A 17,269-nucleotide genomic window follows, 5' to 3' on the forward strand; every position below is an offset into this window, starting at 1 on the left:
CTCACTCTTGGATATACACTGACAATGAGATGACAAGATGGCCTATCCATGAACCACAATAAAATTCTACGAAATTATGAACCCCAACAATCAACCTTTTGAGACACCCCTGAGGAAACCTAACTAACAACAGGACTACAAGGATTAAAGTCCAAACGTTACCTCAACAAAAGAGGTTGCTAGAAACTTGCAGGGATCTTTGGCACCACCAGCACTTCCACAGCTCTGACTCAGATTCTACCTATCTTACACTTGGTAAGCCCAACAGAAAAACGTCAACGACTTGGGAGACTTACAATGAGGCTTTCCTCATTCCTACTGTCTGGCTCTTAGTCCTTCACCAAACGTCATAAAGCTTTTATAACAGCTGGTCCTAACAACTCTGAAATCCAGGCCAAGAGCTGCTTCGCAACAATGAAATGCTAACGTGAAAAAGAGCGACTACCCACCTGCCCTGGAGCAAAGAGCTATCCCAAAGCCAAAAATACCCTGTGTATTTTTTTTTAAGATTTTATTTTTATTTATTTGAGAGGCACAGGAGGGACAAGCCCCGGAAATGGGGCTTGATCCCACAACCCCAGTATCATGATCCAAGGTGACATCAAGAGTCAGAGGCTTCATCTACTGAGTCACCCAGGTGCCCAAATACCATGTGTCTTATGAACCACCACTATCTCAGGAGATAGGAGCTAACAACTACTAGGTCAGGTATTTTATTATGTCTTTTACCAGAAACTGGGGAGCAAAGAGTTGACTTCCCCAAGAGTACATGGCTAATGACTGCCAGAAGTACCACATAAAGACTTTATCTAGCACCTTTCCGTATCACATTACTGATTTCTAAATTCAGGTTCAAAATGTTTCTCTTATGTATGTACCACCTCTGTCACTGCTGTTCAGTATTTTCTTTAAATCAATTCACTTTTCTTGCTTAAATTTATTCTCAAGGACACTTAGGGAATGACTACTGATTCACAGAGCATGGAATAATCATAAATGTATTTAGCCAATTGAAAAAAAATCAGACCAAAATGGCTGCATATTAGAAGAGTCTCAAAAAAAAGAAAAGAAAAGAAAAGAAAAGAAAAGAAAAGAAAAGAATCACTTATATGATGCTAATAAAGTCAAAACTATAAGAAGGGAAACAGACTGGGGCCTGGAAGGTAGGGAGGATGGTCTACAAAGGGTAGCGTGGGAGAATGAACTCCTGTGTAGAACCACCCTAGTGGATACAGCACTCCAATCATTTGTCAAAACCAACATAACTGTACACCATAAAAAAGTATATTTGCTATATGAAATTTTTTAAAAAGATTTTATTTATTTATTTGACAGAGATCACAAGTAGGCAGAGAGGCAGGCAGAAAGAGAGAGGGGGAAGCAGGCTCCCTGCTAAGCAGAGAGCCCAATGTGGGGCTTGGTCCCAGGACCCTGAGATCACGACCTGAGCCAAACGCAGAGGCTTAACCCACTGAGCCACCCAGGCACCCCTATTGTATGAAAATTTAAAAACAAGACGATCAACCAGGATGTAGTTGTAAAGATGGAATGAAAATCTTGACAAATATATTCCTGCACTGAAAGGAATGGAGAACAAATATTTTGACTCCACATAAGTCTAAAAACAAAAAGAACTGAATACATATATACACACGGACATGCACACACATAAGGACAGAGGTGGCCAGATCACAGAGGACCTTAGTGGCCATTCCTTTACTCTGAGTAAGATGGGGACTGGAGGGTTTTTGGGTGAAGTGATGTGGTGGTCTGACCTAGCTTTTCTGTGGCTCATCCAACTGCTATGTTAGAAGTGAGCAAAGTCCGGAGGCTGTGAGATGATGGGGGCTGAACCAGGTGGCAGTGGTGGGGTGAAAGAGGTCAGATTTCAAATAAATTTTAGGGGTTAGGCCAACCAGATCTGCTGATGGTTTGGAGGAAGAGGTGACAGAAATGTCAAGGACGACTCCAAAGTTTGTGGCCTGAGCATCAAAGGATGGGGCTGCTGTTTACTAGGACGAGGAGGATTTAAGAGCAGCTTAGAATACTGGAGAATCCAGTGGAAACGGTTGATGGCCCACCCATTTACTCTCTCCAAAAAGGCCACTGTCAACACCAACCATTATTTGCCTCAGGGTTCTCTCTGGCCGTCAGAGTTGCTCTGGTGAAGGAGGGACAGCCTGGAAGTTCTGAATAATCAACAACCGCAGGGGCCTTCAAGTAACAATGAATGAGAATTTGGTATAAATATCCCAGCAGCTCCCTTTGCTCTGGAGAAAGACAAGGCTGAGGCGCAAGTGCTACACGGACTCTCAGAGCTCCCCACTCGTTTGCACTCCCGCTGTCCACAGCGGTGACTTCTTTACTGGCTTCCTTACCTTTTTTTGTCTCTTCTCTCCACTGCCCTGCAGGTGCTTCCTAGAATCCCCCCCTTGTGCTTACAACTATTTGTGCTTTAAAAAGGAGGAAGAAAAAGTAATCAAAAATAGAAAAGTGTCATTTTCCACTAAACAAAAGGTGGTACAGAAATAAATACAGTGTTGTTGTTTAAATTCTAGCCGTGTCCTCCCGCCTGATAAAAGGTTCTGAAGCTGGTGCTTGCTTTCCCTGTGAAAACTGGAGACTGGCCAATGTGGAGAAGTGTTACACACTAGCTCCAAAATACCACCTTTCTGCTTTTTGAAAGACTCAAAGGAAACCAAAAAAGAAAACTGGAAATAACTAAAAAGAACATCACTTTTGCGCTATGGGATTCTAGGTTACTGAATCTCCAATAAGTCTATCACCTAAACCATATCACATACCTGCTCTACATCAAAAGTTTAAGTTTAAAGAAGGTAAGTGACATCCTCAGAAAGAAAACTTCACGTACAGAAGCCAAGAACGAACATAACAGGGGCACCCCGACTATTGCTTTCAATGAACTCCACCTCTGTTACAGGTGGGGAACGCTCCCACTTCTCCAGCAGACTTTACGCCTCAGCAAATTACCAAGTCAAAGATACAAAGGAGGAAAAAGAAGCTAAAATGTAAAGTCCTGCAGCTGTAAGTACAGAACGGAGTCTACTACAGAAGTGGTAATTGCTGATGCCGCTCAGGTGTCTTTCATGTGGCATGTTTTTGTTTTAATGTTCTGCTTTTACATATCTTTAAAAAGAGAATTTAAAACCAAAAATGAAAAAGCCATGATCACGGAAGATCTTAAAGCCTATTTCTATATATAAAAAAAAAAAACTCCTATTTCCACTCTACATTTTCAAATACAAATACAATAAAAATCTATTTCTACATATTTTTTGCATGAGAAAGGAGTAAGCAAGTAACCAATTCAGTTGACCTTAAATGATAGCTGTTGTAGTAAACTGAATATTTGTGTCCCTTCCTCCAAAATTTGTATGGTGAAATCTCAACCTCCAGTGTGATGGTACTGGGTGGGGCCTTTGGGATTTGATTAGATCATGAGAGTGAGATCCTCATAAAGGGAGTTAGTGCCCCCAGAGAGCTTCCTTGCCCCTTATGCCATGTAAAGACACAGTAAGAAGACAGTCTACTATGAACCACGAAGCAGGCCCTTGCCAGACTGAATTTGCCAGCACCTTCACCTTGGACTTCCCAGCCTCCAGAGCTATGTAAAATAAGTTTCCGCTGTTTATAAGCCGCTCAGCCTCTGACATGTTATAACAGCTTGAATGGACTAAGGTATTAGCTAATATAACTTTCTTCTAGGAAACCAGCCAATCTTCACCATTGTAGCAAAAGAACAGAATACAGACAAGTATCAGAGGAACTAGAGGTAGTCTGAAGAACGAACAAACATTGGGATATACTCTCAGCCAAAGATTAGGAAGGTTCTTCACGCCTGCAGTCATAACCTGCAGGCAACACTTAAAATAATCCCAAACACTGTAAGGTATTTGTTATTTCCCTGCTAATCTCAATCCACCCCTGATTGAAAAATATACACACATATATACAAAGCATGTCTGTGAATTGCGTGGGGTGTAGTCCTCAATTCTAAAACTAGATCTTCTTGTTGGAGAAATGCAGTCAATCACTTTTAACTTTGTACACAAGAAAGTACAGACTGCCAAAAAAGAAATACAAAGTATGGGAACTAAACAAAAAAAGAAATTACTATTAAATTACTAACTTTGGGGGGCACCTGGGTGGCTCAGTCCATTAGGCATCTGCCTTCGGCTCAGGTCATAATCCCAAGGTCCTGGGACCAAGCCCCACATAGGGCTCCCCTGCTCAGTAGGGAGTCTGCTTCTCTCTCCCTCTGCCTTCCCCACCCCTCGTTCTCTCTCTCTCTCTCTCTCTCTCTCAAATAAATAAAAGCTTAAAAAATAATACTAAATTCTATCTAGGTTAGATTTTCCCGCTGAAAATAATGCACTTCTTTTCAGACAGTTTAAAGAAGGTGCTACAAAACTCAAAAGCCAACAAGCCTAGGCCAGGAACCCAGATGAGTAAAGCAATGAACACTTCAAAGAACTGAAGCATGCAGTGCCCTCTGGAGACAGTGAAGTTCAAAATATGTAAAAACCCTAGTGCTGGCCACAAGACTTAAAACTAGGAACACATAAGATAACAAGTTCACACAGTCTAACGCTTACTGAGAGAGTTAATTGACCTTTACTAAAATAAACTGAAATAAAAGTCTAAAACACATGGAATAGTTGAAATCTAAGGTTCAAGAAATATTAGCAGGTTACTAATAAATAAGAAACTATTAGAAATATATAACTTATACCAGGAGTTAATATAGGAGTTAATATGTTCAACTCTCATACTTTCTTATTCAAGTAATTCAAGTAATTTATCAAAACTTGACATTTATTATTGATCTCCCTCAAATAACACATAAGTCCCCGAAGGAGAAATTTACTACTAGAGCCCCAACTCCAAACAGTGCCTAGCACATGGTAAAGTACTCAATAACTTATGTGAAATAAATTAAGTTTAATGAAAGTCTAAATAAATCCTTACTATAAAACAGCTGACGGCATACCACTTATTAGTCATTCTGGAATTAAAGCTTAAAGGGTATTTTTTTTTCACAAAGGCTGAAGTAAACCTGGCTTTGAAGCTCTACTATTTCCTTTAAATGTCAAGGGGTATCATCTATTATAGTTCTAACTCCAACTAATCCAAAATCTAATATTCATATAGAAAGCATCTGCTCAACTGAATACATAGGTGTAAATCATTCTAAGTGTAGGTCTGCTGTAGTTTTAAAAGTCTGTTGTTGATTTCCTACAAGTTAATCTCTCCATGACATTTAAAACCAGGAAAGTTTAACTGAAATAGTAGTACAAAGCAGTGTGTGCTGAGTTGGAAACACCAGTAAGTGAGCTAATCTAGCCCTACAGGATCCAGAGAATTTCAGGGCTTGAAGACAGGATACAATGAGTGTGGGTTAGAGGCAGAGAATAGGGGTAGGGAAGGGAGAGGTGAAGATTGGCTGCAAATCTGTAGACAAAACAGTAAAAAGGGAATCTGTATAGAAACTGAAAGATAAAAGGCTGGGACTCTGAGACAAAGAAACATAAAGGGGGTAAGGGCACATGCACAAGCATGTCTGTATGAAGTTCAGGGCCGATGGATTAAGTAAAAGCCAAAAATCAATATAAGAAATACTCAAACATCTAATCCTGCTCCTTCTCATAAATTCTAGAATACCACGGACCAGGAGAAATGTACTTTACTTCCTGTTCCACTTAACTATTACCCCCACCATTCCCCCAAGATGGAAGATCCTCCCTTAGAAAAGGAAGAGGGGGCACCTAGGTGCCTTGGTGGGTTAAGCCTCTGACTTTGGCTCAGGTCATGATCTCAGGGTCCTGGGATCCAGCCCCGCATCAGGCTCTCCCCCTCTCTCTCTGCCTTCTACTCTGCCTATTTATGATCTCTGTCAAATAAATAAATAAAATCTTCTTTAAAAATTAAAAAAAAAAAAAAGGAACAGAGCCAGAGAAAGGACATTCACATACTAATATTTGACAGTTGCCCAACAAAATAGCAGCTCTGCATCTAATTAGCCTAAAGTGAAGGCCAACACTTATACTTGGTAAGGTCCCTTGTAAACACAGAACTACACAATTAGCCTTTTCCAGTTTTATGTATAAATAGACAGCTATGAATCACCAAGATTTGCAGAAAGTCTCAGACACAAGAAATCAAAACAAAAACTGAGAAAAAGAAAGATAATGCGGCACCTTGGTGGCTCAAGGGGTTAAGCCTCTGTCTTCGCCTCAGGTCATGGCCTCAGGTCATGAACTCAGGGTCCTGGGATTCACCCCCGCATTGGGCTCTCTGCTGAGCAGGAAGCCTGCTTCCCTCTCTGTCTCTGCCTGCCTCTCTGCCTACATGTGATCTCTCTGAATCAAATAAAATCTTTAAAAAAAAAAATCTGTTTAAAAAAAAGATAAGAGAACTTTAAAAACTTGAAAAAAAAACCCTATAATTATTATCCTTAAAGAGGTTAAGACAAAAATCAATGCTACTGCCATGAAAAAGCAGCAATCCAAATGCTCTTAAAATAAAAATATAGCAGCTGTTAAAAAAAAAAAGAACAGAAAATATTAAGAAATTCTCCCCAAACATTAAGAGGATATAGCAAAAAGTGGTTGACGGAAGACAGAAACAGGAAACTCAACATCTGACTACTAATCATTTCAGAAAAAAGGAATAGAAAAAAATGTAAAGGGAGAAAAGTATTGACACATTAATATAAGAAAATACCCCAGAAATTTTTTCAAGGGGAAAAAAGGCCACATACAAAAGAACAAAAATTAAAATGACACCTGAATGCTCCGGTGGAATACTGCAAGCTTAAAGTCAATGAAGCAACACTTTAAAAATTCCAAGGAAAAGTTTTTACTTAATAATTCTATACCCAAACTCAATTGGTGAAGGCAAAATTTTTAGAAAGAGAAACCTGAAACTTTATAATATACTAACATTTTCTCAGGAAGCTACTAGAAGGTATGTTCTATACACGCGCGCGCGCACACACACACACACGTGGGAAAACGATAAAAAGGAAGACATCAAGTAACAATCATTCCAGCTATATGGGAAGTCCCTGCAAGGCAACTGTGTAGTGGCCCTAAGGAATAAAGAGAAAAAGATTAACAACTTCAAGACAAAAAGAAAATTCTGATTAACTGGGCATTTTTTTTTTATTTTATTTATTTATTTGACAGAGAAAGAGATCACAAGGCAGAGAGGCAGGCAGAGATGCGAGGGGTGGGGGCAGAGAACAGGCTCCCTGCTGAGCAGAGAGAGATCATGACCTGAGCTGAAGGCAGAGGCTTAACCCACGGAGCCATCCAGACACCCCTAACTGGACATTTTTAAAACACCAGTGACAGATATATAGTGGATCTAATGAAGCCATTGAGGTTTTTTAAAAATAAGTTTAACAAAAATGATGTAAGTATAAACAAAGCAACTAATAACAAAGATCTATGTGAAAGAAAACGGAATCTGAGTGCACTTCTGGGCTTCTGGTGAATATTTACAGAGTCATAATGTAAAGATGGTTTATTAAATGAACAAAAAATTGTGATATTAAAAGAACTGAAGAGGTAAGGTAGGTAGAGGTATAAGAGAACTAAAACCTCATATTAATAACTGGAAGTCAACTGATCATATAAAAGTGATAAATCAAGCAATAACAACATTAACACACTGAAGTGTGTGGATAAGTACTAGAAGAAACAGCTAAATGAACTCAGCTAAATGAATGCTAAGTGACTGACTCTGGGTTACAGGAATTCCTACAGGAATAGGAAAGGGCAGGGGAGGGAACCACTGATTTCCATTATGTATCTTTTCATACAATTTGAGTTTATAAATTATAAACCTGTATTAAAAAAAAAAGTTTTGTGTTGTTTTAAGGCCAAAGAGTTTGGTAAATTTCAAACCCTCAGAAAGAGAAAAAAATCTAGTGAGAAGACATTTGTGTTTCAGTATTTCCAATGTCATTGGAAATGAGAAAGCTCAGAGTTCACCAACTGCCCGCTAGACCTCTCTACATTACTATTCCGTAGACGTTTAAAAAGACACACACACCCCTATACTCATCCCAGATCTGTATCCTCCCTCCTTCACCCCCAAATTTCGTAGACCCTAGTCCCAAATATTTCCAAAATCTGAGACATGACCTCTTCCAATGCTTTATTTATTCGGGTCATCATCTCTTGTCTGGACTATAACAATTACAACCCCCCAACTCGTCTTCAGGCTTCCGTTCATGATCCTTTCCAATCTAAATTAACAAAATAAGACATATTTGCCAAGGTAGCTCCCCTAATACCCTTCAGTGATTCCTATTCTTACAGAAGAAAATCCTGCCCCTAACATGGCATGTCCCTCACTACACACCCTTCTATCTGTATTTAATATGCACCACTCGGTCTGCACACCCTGTGTCCCAACAATGTCAGCTCTGGGTGTTAGGCACAGAATACCCCCTCTGCAAAGGAAGTTTCTTTGAACCCAATCCCACCTCCTCAATCCTGACAAACTTATTTTTTCTTAATATTTATTTATTTGAAAGAGAGAGAGTGTGAGAGTGCAGAGTGGGCCAGAGGGAGACAGAAACCCCAGGAGACTCTGCACGGAGCTGGACGTAGGGCCCGATCCCACGACCCCGCAGTGGTGACCAGAACTGAAACTAAGAGCCCGAGGCCCGACCCACTGCGCCACCCAGGGGCCCCTCTTCTGAAAAGCTTTCATTTATTTTCATAAAAAGATTCTCTTTTTCCTCTACCATGTACTTACACAGCTTTACTACAGCACTTAATCGTATCATAATTACCTCTCATCATCTCCTAAACTCTGTCTCATCACCAGAGTCCAAAGTATTACCCTGGCATACAGAAGACCCTAAATAAATCTCTATGGGATAAAATGCCATTCAGATGTCTGGTCAGCACAACTACAACTACAAATTACGGGATCTAGAACTCTATCTATAGAGGTTAATAGCCAAATGACCCTAAAAGTAGGAAGAAAAACAGAAGGCCAGTTTGTCCTGCTAAGACGTGGTACAAAAGGCTACCCACAATACTTTTTATATGGTACTTAACGGTTTACCATGTGATTACATATGGTCTACGGCTCAGAGTTACAGTTTAAAGAAGAAATAAGCAGCATTCATTTCCTTTAGGGATTTGGGACTGGGCCTTAAATGAACATTACAATGGGTTTCTCTTAAAGCTTCACTGACGTCACTTTGTACAATAACATGTCAAAAAACGGCAAGACAAGATTCCCAATGAGACCCTGAAATTCAGCCCATCAATCAATATCACAGTGTCACTCACTGCAGCACAACTCCATTAAGCTGGAAGGCAAGAAGGTACCAAATAACAACCACAGATGCTACAAACAGCGCATATTTTAAGACCTCAATGCATTAACTGATACACTTGTAAAAGGATCAGCCAATCTGGAAACTGGCCGATGTAAAGGGCAGGATTTACCAAAACCAGTTAACACTTTCATTTAATTCAAAAGTCAACTTTAACACCTTTTTTAATCATTAATTTTAAAAAACAGAATAATTTCATGGAATTCAATTTAAAATCCCATGAAACTTTTGTTCATTTGAAGAAGAGAAACTTTTGGTGCACTGGGTTAATAATTTTCTGGAGATCATGGCACAGTATCAGTTAATGCAAGACCCCCCCCCCCCAACACACACACCCTCCCTGTCTCTATCCACTCAATGCCCTTTATCCTCATACCCTAGTCCCACCTGCCTCCATCCTCAACACATGGTGACAGGAAACCATTCTATTCTGTTTAATATATTTGCAATATGAGCAGCTGTAACATGTGCTACATCTGAGCAAAAACTTTAAAAGCCATTTAGTGCTTCTGTCCACTCGTCTGTTTGCCTCTGCCAAGAGTGACAGGACCCTGGAAAGAGCTGCTCTTGAGAATGAGATGACACGTGAAAAGCCACAAGCAACTGTCAGCCACGAATATAACATGAACAAGAGTAAACCTATGTTGTTCCATAAGCTCCTGAGATTTGGGGGTTACTTGGGGGTTACCATCAGAAAGCTAACCAATGCAGAATGGAAAGCTGAACTAATTACACCTCCCAAATTAGATTCCACCAATGAGACACATTTGAGTAGAATTTGGAAGGTCAAAGTGAGACAAAGCGTATTATTATGGCTTGTGATTCTGCCAAGTAAAGTTAAAAAACTCCAAGCACCAGTGTCTAGTGATCCACTTCAGAGGTGAGCGACGCAGCTATGATGACACAGGATGGTGGTGGAGCAGCAGCGGCGGAAGCCTGCCCTCAGCCTGAATGGAGCAGCCTCGCCGACTTCTACACCTCCAACCTTTCAACAATATTTAGAAGACCTAATTTCCAGTATTAAATATCTTCATGCTTTGGATATCTAGAGTGATTTCTTGCACTGAACTATAATCAATAAAATACTGAAGTAGTGACAGGGCACATTCTCTAAAGCCAGGAAGCTGGCTTTGGTTTACCAATCTAGTTGGATTTAGAGGCAATGATGGAAGTGCCAACGTCAGATAACACAATGCAATAGTACACAGCAGGAAGCAGCAAAGAGGTACCCAAATTATCACCTGCAATGACCCGGAATAAAGTTCTTCTTGAGGAAACAACATGGCAGACTGTTCTGGCAGTTATGGTGGAAATGAGAAACAAAGACTATGGAATGGGCTGATTCTGTTAACAGGTGAAAACTTTGAGAAAATGATTAGCTCAATGAACAAAGACTAAAGAGCATCCATGACTGTCATTAAAAGAATCTCTTTGGGGCACTGGGGTGGCTCAATGGGTTAAAGCCTCTACCTTAAGCTCAGGTCATGATCCCAAGGTTCTGGGATCGAGCCCTGCGTCAAGCTCTCTGCTCGGTGGGAAGCCTGCTTCCCCTCCTCTCTCTCTCTGCCTATTTGTGATCTCTCTCCCTCTGTCAAATAAATAAATAAATCTTTTTTTAAAAAATTTTACAAAAATAAAAATAAAAATAAAAAAATCTCTTAGTTCTTATAGGCACAGGGTTGACATAGCCCAAAAATCAGAAACAGAATGATTGTGCAGGTTAAACAATTACCATACAAAAATAATTCAAAGCTTAGATAAATCTTTTAAGTGAAAGGATACTGACTGTAGAACAGTAGGACCTTGAGACCTGAAATGGGACTAGCTTGAAAACTTAATCCATAAATGAAAATCCTCAGAGCAGCCAGAAAAATAGGACAAGTTAGAGAGAGGAACAAAGATAAGACTACATGGACATGTATTATAAGAAAATAGGCATGCCAGTAGACAATGGAAAAGCATCTTTAAAGTGTTGAAAAACAAAACAAAGACTGCCCATCTAGAATTCTATATCCAGCAAAAATATCCTTAGAGGGGAGGACTCAAGATGGCGGAGAAGTAGCCGGCTGAGACTACAGGGTAGCTGGAGATCAGCTAGATAGCTTATCTAAAGATTGCAAACACCTACAAATCCAATGGGAGATCGAAGAGAAGAAGAACAGCAATTCTAGAAACAGAAAATCAACCACTTTCGGAAAGGTAGGACTGGCGGAGAAATGAATCCAAAGCGACTGGAAGATAGACCGCGGGGAGAGGGGCCGGCCCCCGGCAAGCGGCGGAGCAACGGAGCACAAAATCAGGACTTTTATTTTTTTTTATTTTTTTTTAAAGATTTTATTTATTTATTTGACAGAGAGAAATCACAAGTAGGCAGAGAGGCAGGCAGAGAGAGAGGAGGAAGCAGGCACCCTGCTGAGCAGAAAGCCCGATGTGGGGCTCGAACCCAGGACCTGGGATCATGACCTGAGCCGAAGGCAGCGGCTTAACCCACTAACCCACTGAGGCACCCAGGCGCCCCAAAATCAGGACTTTTAAAAGTCAGTTCCGCTGAGGGACATCGCTCCAGAGGCTTAACCAGGGTGAAGCCCACGCGGGGTCAGCGTGGCCTCAGGTCCCGCAGGGTCCCAGAAGGATCGGGGGTGTCTGACTGTCGCAGAGCTTACAGGTATTAGAACGGGGAAGCCGGCTACAGACAGAGCCGAGGAGTGAGCTCTAAGCTCGGGGTTACCTAGAACCGGTCGCAGGCTCGGTCAGCTCGGAGGGCGGCCAGAGGCAGGGTGACAGGAGTCATTGGGCACCGTTCTCTGAGGGCGCACTGAGGAGTGGGGCCCCGGGCTCTCGGCTCCTCCGGGCCGGAGACCGGGAGGCCGCCATCTTCATTCCCACCCTCCAGAACTCTACGGACAGTGCTCAGGGAACAAAAGCTCCCGAAAGCGAACCCAGCAAACCCGAGCGATTACTCAGTCCAAGCGGATTACTCAGTCCGGCCCCGGGTAAGGGCGGTGCAACTCCGCCTGGGGCAAAGACACTTGAGAATCACTACAACAGGCCCCTCCCCCAGAAGATCAACAAGAAACCCAGCCAGGACCAAGTTCACCTACCAAGGAGTGCAGTTTCAATACCAAGGAGAGCAACGGAATTCCAGAGGAGGAGAAAGTAAAGCACGGAGCTCATGGCTTTCTCCCCATGATTCTTTAGCCTTGCAGTTAATTTAATTTTTTTTCTTTTTCAATTTTTTTCTCTTCTTCTGCTAATTTTTTTTAACTTTTACCCTTTTCTTTCTTAACGTTTTTTAACTAGTTCATCTAATATATATATATTTTTCCCTTTTTCCATTTTTTCTTTATTCGTTTTCTTCTTTTGTTTCCTTTTTTTTTTTCTTTCTGAACCTCTTTTTTTTTTTATTTTTTATAAACATATAATATATTTTTATCCCCAGGGGTACAGGTCTGTGAATCGCCAGGTTTACACACTTCACAGCACTCACCATAGCACATACCCTCCCCAGTGTCCATAACCCCACCCCCCTCCCAACCCCCCTCCCCCCATCAACCCTCAGTTTGTGAGATTAAGAGTCACTTATGGTTTGTCTCCCTCCCAATCCCATCTTGTTTCATTTACTCTTCTCCTACCCCCTTAACCCCCCATGTTGCATCTCCTCTCCCTCATATCAGGGAGATCATATGGTAGTTGTCTTTCTCCGATTGACTTATTTTGCTAAGCATGATACCCTCTAGTTCCATCCACGTCGTTGCAAATGGCAAGATTTCATTTCTTTTGATGGCTGCATAGTATTCCATTGTGTATATATACCACATCTTCTTTATCCATTCGTCTGTTGATGGACATCTAGGTTCTTTCCATAGTTTGGCTATTGTAGACATTGCTGCTATAAACATTCGGGTGAACCTCTTTTTATTTCCTTTCTCCCCCCTCACGATTTCGGATCTCTTCTGCTTTGGTTAAATCATACTTTCCAGGGGTTGTTGCCACCCTTTTAGTATTTTACTTGCTCCTTCATATACTCTTATCTGGACAAAATGACAAGGCAGAAAAATTCACCACAAAAAAAAAGAACAAGAGGCAGTACCTAAGGCTAGGGACCTAATCAATACAGACATTGGTAATATGTCAGATCTAGAGTTCAGAATGACGATTCTCAAGGTTCTAGCCAGGCTCAAAAAAGGCATGGAAGATATTAGAGAAACCCTCTCGGGAGATATAAAAGCCCTTTCTGGAGAAATAAAAGAACTAAAATCTAACCAAGTTGAAATCAAAAAAGCTATTAATGAGGTGCAATCAAAAATGGAGGCTCTCACTGCTAGGATAAATGAGGCAGAAGAAAGAATTAGCGATATAGAAGACCAAATGACAGAGAATAAAGAAGCTGAGCAAAAGAGGGACAAACAGCTACTGGACCACGAGGGGAGAATTCGAGAGATAAGTGACACCATAAGATGAAACAACATTAGAATAATTGGGATTCCAGAAGAAGAAGAAAGAGAGAGGGGAGCAGAAGGTATATTGGAGAGAATTATTGGAGAGAACTTCCCCAATATGCAAAGGGAACAAGCATCAAAATCCAGGAGGTTCAGAGAACCCCCCTCAAAATCAGTAAGAATAGGTCCACACCCCGTCACCTAATAATAAAATTTACAAGTCTTAGTGACAAAGAGAAAATCCTGAAAGCAGCCCGGGAAAAGAAGTCTGTAACATACAATGGTAAAAATATTAGATTGGCAGCAGACTTATCCACAGAGACCTGGCAGGCCAGAAAGAGCTGGCATGATATATTCAGAGCACTAAACCAGAAAAACATGCAGCCAAGAATACTATATCCAGCTAGGCTATCATTGAAAATAGAAGGAGAGATTAAAAGCTTCCAGGACAAACAAAAACTGAAAGAATTTGAAAACACCAAACCAGCTCTACAGGAAATACTGAAAGGGGTCCTCTAAGCAAAGAGAGACCCTAAAAGTAGTAGATCAGAAAGGAACAGAGACAATATACAATAACAGTCACCTTACAGGCAATACAATGGCACTAAACTCATATCTCTCAATAGTTACCCTGAATGTTAATGGGCTAAATGCCCCAATCAAAAGACACAGGGTATCAGAATGGATAAAAAAACAAAACCCATCTATATGTTGCCTACAAGAAACTCATTTTAAACCTGAAGACACCTCCAGATTTAAAGTTAGGGGGTGGAAAACAATTTACCATGCTAATGGACATCAGAAGAAAGCAGGAGTGGCAATCCTTGTATCAGATCAATTAGATTTTAAGCCAAAGACTATAATAAGAGATGAGGAAGGACACTATATCATACTCAAAGGACCTGTCCAACAAGAAGATCTAACAATTTTAAATATCTATGCCCCTAACGTGGGAGCAGCCAACTATATAAACCAATTAATAACAAAATCAAAGAAACACATCAACAATAATACAATAATAGTAGGGGACTTTAACACTCCCCTCACTGAAATGGACAGATCATCCAAGCAAAAGATCAACAAGGAAATAAAGACCTTAAATGACACACTGGACCAGATGGACATCACAGATATATTCAGAACATTTCATCCCAAAACAACAGAATACACATTCTTCTCTAGTGCACATGGAACATTCTCCAGAATAGATCACACCCTCGGTCCTAAATCAGGTCTCAACCGGTATCAAAAGATTGGGATCATTCCCTGCATATTTTCAGACCACAATGCTCTGAATCTAGAACTTAATCGCAAGAGGAAATTTGGAAAGAACCCAAATACATGCAGACTAAACAGCATCCTTCTAAAGAATGAATGGGCCAACCAGGAAATTAAAGAAGAATTGAAAAAATTCATGGAAACAAATGATAATGAAAATACAACAGTTCAAAATCTGTGGGACACAACAAAGGCAGTCCTGAGAGGAAAATATATAGCGGTACAAGCCTTTCTCAAGAAACAAGAAAGGTCTCAGGTACACAACCTAACCCTACACCTAAAGGAGCTGGAGAAAGAACAAGAAAGAAACCCTAAACCCAGCAGGAGAAGAGAAATCATAAAGATCAGAGCAGAAATCAATGAAATAGAAACAAAAAAAACAATAGAACAGATCAACGAAACTAGGAGCTGGTTCTTTGAAAGAATTAATAAGATTGATAAACCCCTGGCCAGACTTATCAAAAAGAAAAGAGAAAGGACCCAAATAAATAAAATCATGAATGAAAGAGGAGAGATCACAACGAACACCAAAGAAATACAGACAATTATAAGAACATACTATGAGCAACTCTACGCCAACAAATTTGACAATCTGGAAGAAATGGATGCATTCCTAGAGACATATAAACTACCACAACTGAACCAGGAAGAAATAGAAAGCCTCAACAGACCCATAACTAGTAAGGAGACTGAAACAGTCATCAAAAATCTCCAAACAAACAAAAGCCCAGGGCCAGACGGCTTCCCGGGGGAATTCTACCAAACATTTAAAGAAGAACTAATTCCTATTCTCCTGAAACTGTTCCAAAAAATAGAAATGGAGGGAAAACTTCCAAACTCATTTTATGAGGCCAGCATCACCTTGATCCCAAAACCAGACAAGGATCCCATCAAAAAAGAGAACTACAGACCAATATCCTTGATGAACACAGATGCAAAAATTCTCACCAAAATACTAACCAATAGGATTCAACAGTACATTAAAAGGATTATTCACCACGACCAAATGGGGTTTATTCCAGGGCTGCAAGGTTGGTTCAACATCTGCAAATCAATCAATGTGATACAACACATTAATAAAAGAAAGAACAAGAACCATATGATACTCTCAATAGATGCTGAAAAAGCATTTGATAAAGTACAGCATCCTTTCCTGATCAAAACTCTTCAAAGTGTAGGGACAGAGGGCACATACCTCAGTATTATCAAAGCCATCTATGAAAAACCCACCGCAAATATCCTTTTCAATGGAGAAAAACTGAAAGCTTTTCTGCTAAGGTCAGGAACACGGCAGGGATGTCCGTTATCACCACTGCTATTCAACATAGTACTAGAAGTCCTAGCCTCAGCAATCAGACAATAAAAGGAAATTAAAGGCATCCATATCGGCAAAGAAGAAGTCAAACTATCACTCTTCGCAGATGATATGATACTATATGTGGAAAACCCAAAAGACTCCACTCCAAAACTGCTTGAACTTGTACAGGAATTCAGTAAAGTGTCAGGATATAAAATCAATGCACAGAAATCAGTTGCATTTCTAAACACCAACAGCAAGACAGAAGAAAGAGAAATTAAGGAGTCAATCCCATTTACAATTGCACCCAAAACTATAAGATACCTAGGAATAAACCTAACCAAAGAGACTAAGAATCTATACACAGAAAACTATAAAGTACTCATGAAAGAAATTGAGGAAGACACAAAGAAAAGGAAAAATGTCCCATGCTCCTGGATTGGAAGAATAAATATTGTGAAAATGTCTATGCTACCTAAAGCAATCTACACACTTAATGCAATTCCTATCAAAGTACCATCCATTTTTTTCAAAGAAATGGAACAAATAATCCTACAATTTATATGGAACCAGAAAAGACCTCGAATAGCCAAAGGAATGTTGAAAAAGAAAGCCAAAGTTGGTGGCATCACAATCCCGGACTTCAAGCTCTATTACAAAGCTGTCATCATCAAGACAGCATGGTACTGGCACAAAAACAGACACATAGATCAATGGAACAGAATAGAGAGCCCAGAAATAGACCCTCAACTCTATGGTCAACTCATCTTCGACAAAGCAGGAAAGAATGTCCAATGGAAAAAAGACAGCCTCTTCAATAAATGGTGTTGGGAAAATTGGACAGCCACATGCAAAAAAATGAAATTGGATCAT

At 40.3% G+C, this 17,269-nt stretch overlaps 1 protein-coding gene across 2 annotated transcripts in view; it reads right to left on the reverse strand.

The window, feature by feature from the left end:
* The window catches only part of CACUL1 (CDK2 associated cullin domain 1), a 77,272-nt gene that overhangs the window by 49,255 nt on the left and 10,748 nt on the right, over nucleotides 1–17,269 (reverse strand). The window lies entirely within an intron of this gene.

This window comes from Lutra lutra, chromosome 14 (genome assembly GCF_902655055.1).
Source record: "Lutra lutra chromosome 14, mLutLut1.2, whole genome shotgun sequence".
Taxonomy (NCBI): Eukaryota; Metazoa; Chordata; class Mammalia; order Carnivora; family Mustelidae; genus Lutra; species Lutra lutra.